We start from the raw sequence: 6,000 nt of genomic DNA on the forward strand, positions 1-6,000 counted from the left end.
ACATGCACTCCCACTCTTTAATCATATGCACTCCCATCATAATTCCACCACCAATTCAGCCACAAAACATTATCATTGCACCACATTCAACCACTCCACATCCCTCACCAAGAAATCATTCAACACACATGCATCCTGAAATTCTTTGCCATGCAATCACATGCATTTCCCTTGACATTTTCAGCCATCACACTTCATCATTACACCACCATTCACTCTTTAACCCACACACACTTCACACAAACAACATTCACATGCATTCACATGCATTTCCAACACAAAACACACTCAAAACCGTGGCCACCTTTGCATTTCAGGATTCCCATTTGCATTTTCAGATTTCCAGCTTTCCCTTTTATTTTCCAGCTTTCATTCTTCATCATTGCAGCCATTCCACATGCAATTCTCCATCATTCCTCCACACAAACACCTTAAACAAATAGCCATATACATCTCCACTCCTCCTATAAATACCCTTGCATTCCCATCATTCAAAACATCTCATTCACAACACAACACACCACAAACACTTCCATTCCTTCTCTTTGCCGTGAGTCCCCTTAGAATCCAAAACCATCTTTCCATTTCCACCACTTCCCAACCCTCCAAACCACTCCTCTACCATTTCCATAATCCCCCAAACCTCACCTTAGACCTTGTGCTACAACAACGAGGAAGATAAGAGGGCCTAAACGTTCATACAATTCAAGTTTGAGTTGTTGGAATGTTTAGGTGTTTCTTTGATTTCAAAGTTTAAATTCAATTCTCTTTGTTTTGTACGTATGAGGAATGGAAGAGAAGAGTGCCTAAACGTTCATACAATTCAAGTTTGAGTTGTTGGAATGTTTAGGTGTTTCTTTAATTTCAAAGTTATGAGGAAATAAACCCCCCCCTTTAGCTAGGGGGTGATTCGAAATAAATGTTTATACTTGCATTTTGATTTGATTACCTTTCGTTGGAATTTCATAAGTTTTGAATTCAATTTGTTTAACCGTTTGATTGATAACTTATTTATGAATGTTTATTAAGAATGCGCGCTTAATTTTCATGCATAAATATGACGCTAGAATATAAGTGAATTTCACCTAATCGTTATGAACTTATATTCACAAGTAGTGGAGGTTGCTTATAAACAATCGCGTTAAACGAATTCTTGGCATAAGTTTCATGCGTATTCCATAGTAACGAATGCCTCGTCAACACTTATAGTTTTCATAATGCTTAATGATCTTTGATTGTATCTTTATTGTGCTTTTCACGTAAAGGACTTTTGGAGAATGTGGTGAATTGCGTTGCGCTAACCCATCCAATTCATTAACTTAAGGAGAACTTGACGGTTAATTTAAGCGGACCTAATTAACCCGGGGCGTTGAGTTTCATAATTTATCGAAAGACCAACTGAGAATCAATCTTGTATGCAAGTGTAACATGTATGGAGATGAACCCCTTAGCTAGCATTCATCCATAAATTTCATATTTACATTCTGTCTAGTTTATTAACTTGTTTCGTTATTTCAATTTTCGTAAAAACCTCAATCCCCCTTTTGCTTTAATGTTCATTTTAGTTAGAATTCAATTTAGTTTGTGTTTTTAAAGCATTTTGAGTTTTTGGTTTGTCTTAGTGTTTTAAACTTTAATTTTGCATTCTTTGAGTCTAGTTTAGTGTTTTAAACTTTATTTTACGTTTTTGAGTCAGTTTCCAAGAGATTTGCAAGCCCTCCTAATCCCCGGTCTAGAACGATCCCTCACTTATCCATTCTACGACAATTGTCAAACGAGGGTTTAATTTGAGTGTCAAGTAAATCACGCATCAAATTTTGGCGCCGTTGCCGGGGATTAGCAACTTTGCTAATCCCTTAGTTCTTTTCTTTTTTTTTGGTTTAGTTGTTTTCGTTTTAGTTTCTAACTTAGTGTTGTTTTCTTTGTTTGTTGTTACTTTTGATTTTTGATTTAGTTCTCTTTCTTTTTAGGTACTAGAGAAGTAAGATATGGATTTTGCTAGCATTCAAGCTCAATTGGCAAATCTTACTTCTAAATTGTCGCCGTATGCCGAAAGGACCACAATGCAGAGTGTCCCTACATTTGGTGCTTCATATAGGCAAGGATTTCAAGCCAATCAATGTCCACAAAGAGATTGGAGGGATCATTCAAACTCTATATGGTGGGAAGATCAACAAGTTCAACGTGAAGCATATTGGCAACCATATGAGGAGTTCTATTTAAGACCTATGCAGCCACCACAACTTCATATGCAATATGCTCAATTAAATTCAAGTTCGCCAGTAGATTATATTCAAATTCTTAATGAAATAAATTCTTTGGCGCAGGGGTCACAAAATCAAGCCAAGGAGGCTCAACAAGAAGCATATTGGCAACCATATGAGGAGTTCAATACAACACCTATGCAGCCACCACAACCTCCCCCACAACAATTCCAATCAAGTTCAAGTATGTCCATGGATAATGATAAAAATTTTCAATTACTAACCTCTTTGACGCAGGACGAACAAAATCAAGACAAGAAGTTGGGTAAATTGGACGAGCAATTTGGGCAGATTATGGAGTTCATGAAACAAATTCAAGAGCAAAGTGAACTTTCCAACTCAACTATTGAAAACTCGAAGGAAGATTTTGAAATCCATAATGCTATCACTTTGGGAAGTGCTATGGAGGTTGGAGCTGACCTAAAAATGTCCAAACATAGCCTAGAAGTGGATGAAGAGCTGCTAATTGAGGAGGAGGAAGAAGACATGCACACGGCAAGGGTAGAACAACCCTTGCCGCAGCCCCCTAAGCCCTCTAAACCACCCACCACCAGTAAGGACGTCCCAATTTCATGTTATTTTGATGTTATTCCACCCAATGTCCCTTTTCCTAGCAGGTTTTTGATTCCCAACCAAGAAGATAGTAAAAAGGACATCGTGGAAGCCTTCCCAAAGGTGCAAAATGCTATTCAAATTCTTGGTGCAACACAGCAAGTTTTAGATGGTGTTGAATTCTTCAAAGGACTTTGTACACCAAGAAGAATGATTCAAGAGAAGGTAGTGGCTGGAGAAGATGTAGAAGGCATCAAAGAGGACAAATTTGAAACCACAATTCCCAAGGAAGTTGGATTTTATGACACGGGACAAGTCATAACTTTCGAAGGGGTGTTTATTCTGGAGTTCATTTTGGAGCACACAGGTAAGCCGCCTCCCCGAATTTCAATTTTCTTTTATACTAACATGTGGTTAATGATTCAGGCACCCAAAATGGAATTTAAACTATTACCGGATCATTTCAAGTATCACCGCCCATTCAAAGATAAATTCCATGCCGTTTGATTTTATTTATGTTAATAAAAAATAAAAAAAAAAACAATAAAATAAAAAAAAATAAAAAATTTGAAAGAAAGATACTAAACATGGAGAAAGGTGGAGCTTCACAAAGGTTGTTTACGTGAAGCCCCACTACGAGGCGCAGAAGCGGAAGGCGCAGAAGCGGGAGGCATAGAAGCGGGAGGCATCGGAGCGGAAGCCATCGGAGCGGGAGGCATCGGAGCTAGAGCATTCCAGGCCTCAATACTTGGCCAAGCGCTGGATGACCCAGGAAAAAGGTGCCTCTGGAGATAAGACGCAAGCCTTTGACGGTCACTGTGAATTCGACCCTCAGATTCTTGCAGCTCATCAAGCTTCCTTTTCATCCCCGACGAATAGTTATTTGCAAGCACATGCAAACTTCTATTCTCGTACTTAAGCTGCTGGATCTCTTGCTTAAGTCTTTCCACCTCTGCCATCAACGATTCCACCTGACGGGAGCGGGCAAGCAGGCGTAGGCCCATGTTGGACACAGAGCTCGCACACTGAACACTAAGTGCGAGGGACTCTTGAACGGCCAACTCATCGGACCGTCCTGACAGCAGCCTACTATCTTTTGGAGTGAGGAGGTTTTTAGCTACTATTGTAGCTGTTGTGGCGTCCTGCATCACAGAGTCTTCACCTGAAAGAGGACCGTTAGAAGATAAAAAAGAAGGGCGCCATACATTACCTTGACGGGGCGCAACCGGATCGCTGCTGAGACTCAAATCTAAGCTAAGGTTCGATGAGTTTGCCATTTTTTTCAAAAGTGTTCAAAGAGAAGGGGTGGATGGAGTTAAAAAATTTCACAAAGGGCCGGAGTCGAGTTTCAGGAATGGGAAATCTTCAGAGTGTGTATATTGGCGGTGATCGATAGCTCTATAAAATGCCAAGGCGACGCGTCCACCGATTCAAAGAGCCGGAATTTCCGGCGTAATTTAGGCGACGCGTTCTCGGCTTTTCAGAAGACGCGTTCAACTTTGGCAAAAGATTTTTGACAAAGCTGAAAACACGTGGAGGCCATCATCGCAACTACACATCTTTAGCCGACAAGCGCAAAGTTCGGCGACGCTTTCTCTGCTTTTCAGAAAACGCGTGCAGCTTTGTCAAAAGGAGCCGCATCTGCACTACCACGTGTCGTTCAGAAAGCGAAGGGGCGTCGTTCAGAAATCGAAGGGGCGCCTGCTCAGAAATCGAAGAGGCGTATTCAAAGATCGAAGAGGCGCCACTATTTCAAAAAGCCGGAATTGCGGGATCAAAACGTTTGTCGACAAGGGTAAAAAGTACCACCACTTGATATTATCTCTATATATGTCGACCTTCGTCTTTTATGGCAGGGCAAACCTGAAGAAAATGCCCAACTCTTCCTCACCTCTGAGGGCGCACTCCCAGCAAGGCCTTTCAAAATACTCAATTCTTTCTTCTTCCCCAAAGATGATACCAGATGCCTGGAGTACATATGACCCAGGAGGAAACGGCGGATTGAAACATGTGCTGATTCATCCACCGCTTCTTCAAAGCAAAGGTATCTCATATCATCAAGGTCAAAAGCAAAAGTATCTCATATCATGCTCTTTCCCTGTCTTTTTCTTTGTCCTTGTTCTTACTCGCATGGCAAAGTAAAAGAAGCAATCAGCCGGTACTTGGAGTCAATCTTCCGATCTGGAGCCAACTGCCTGGAATCTATTCCTGATTGCTTACCTAGCGTTGCTCTCGAGTAGTCATCTTCAACGGTTGATACACTTCCGGAGAAGGGACCACTTCTGCAAAGGGGAGCGAGTAAGGCAAGTGAAAATGATACATTGAAGCATGTGGAGACAAACATAGGCTGAGTTATCCTCCAACCCTTTTCAATACGAATTGGAAAGATTGAACAAAGAAACAGACCAAAAGGGTATGCTCAGACCTTCGGGGGAGACCAAAAGAACCATCCTGCTGCCCAGTTCAAGAAGTAGCACAAAGGAAAATCAACGATGGGCAGAAACCAGTTCAAGAGTAAGCCTGTGGAATCACAAAGATCAAAAGCCTCAATGCAATTACCAAGGAGAAGATGGAATTTACACTCTATAACCAGATTTGCGTCTCTAAACTCTTCTCTTTGTTAATTACATTCTGCCATGTTTAGTATGTTTAGTTGTTGTTTGTGTGTTTACTTATGTTTTGTGTGAATCTATGCTTAAAACATTGAGGAAAATGTTTGATTTAAGTGTGGGGGGGTAACTAAGTATGTTGATGCAAATTCGTTGAATTTTATCACCCATAACTTCAAGTGTTGTTCCTTGCTGTTTTAAAAATGTTTTTAAACTGTTTTAGTGTGTTTTGACTAAAAAATTCGAAAATCCCATAAAAATTTGAAAAATTGTCTTGAAAAACCCAAAAAGAGTTGTTTTAAAGTTGTTTTTGTGTGTTTGTGTCGTAGGTCACCTTCCAACACAATAATAAGGATTTGGTTTGTAATTGCATGACTGTTAAAAAGAGTTATAAACATGGAGAAAAGTTTGATTTACTCTTGGTATATGCTTAGTTATGGTTATAATGTATGACTTCACATGCAATCATAAAAGAAAAATTGGTTTTTGTAACATGCTTGAAGGAAGGAACTCGTACAAACGCTACAACCTTGTGAGACTCGAGCTATTACCTTCTTTGGAGAGTTATAATCTGT

The sequence above is a fragment of the Pyrus communis genome, chromosome 5 (assembly GCF_963583255.1).
Source record: "Pyrus communis chromosome 5, drPyrComm1.1, whole genome shotgun sequence".
Classification (NCBI taxonomy): Eukaryota; Viridiplantae; Streptophyta; class Magnoliopsida; order Rosales; family Rosaceae; genus Pyrus; species Pyrus communis.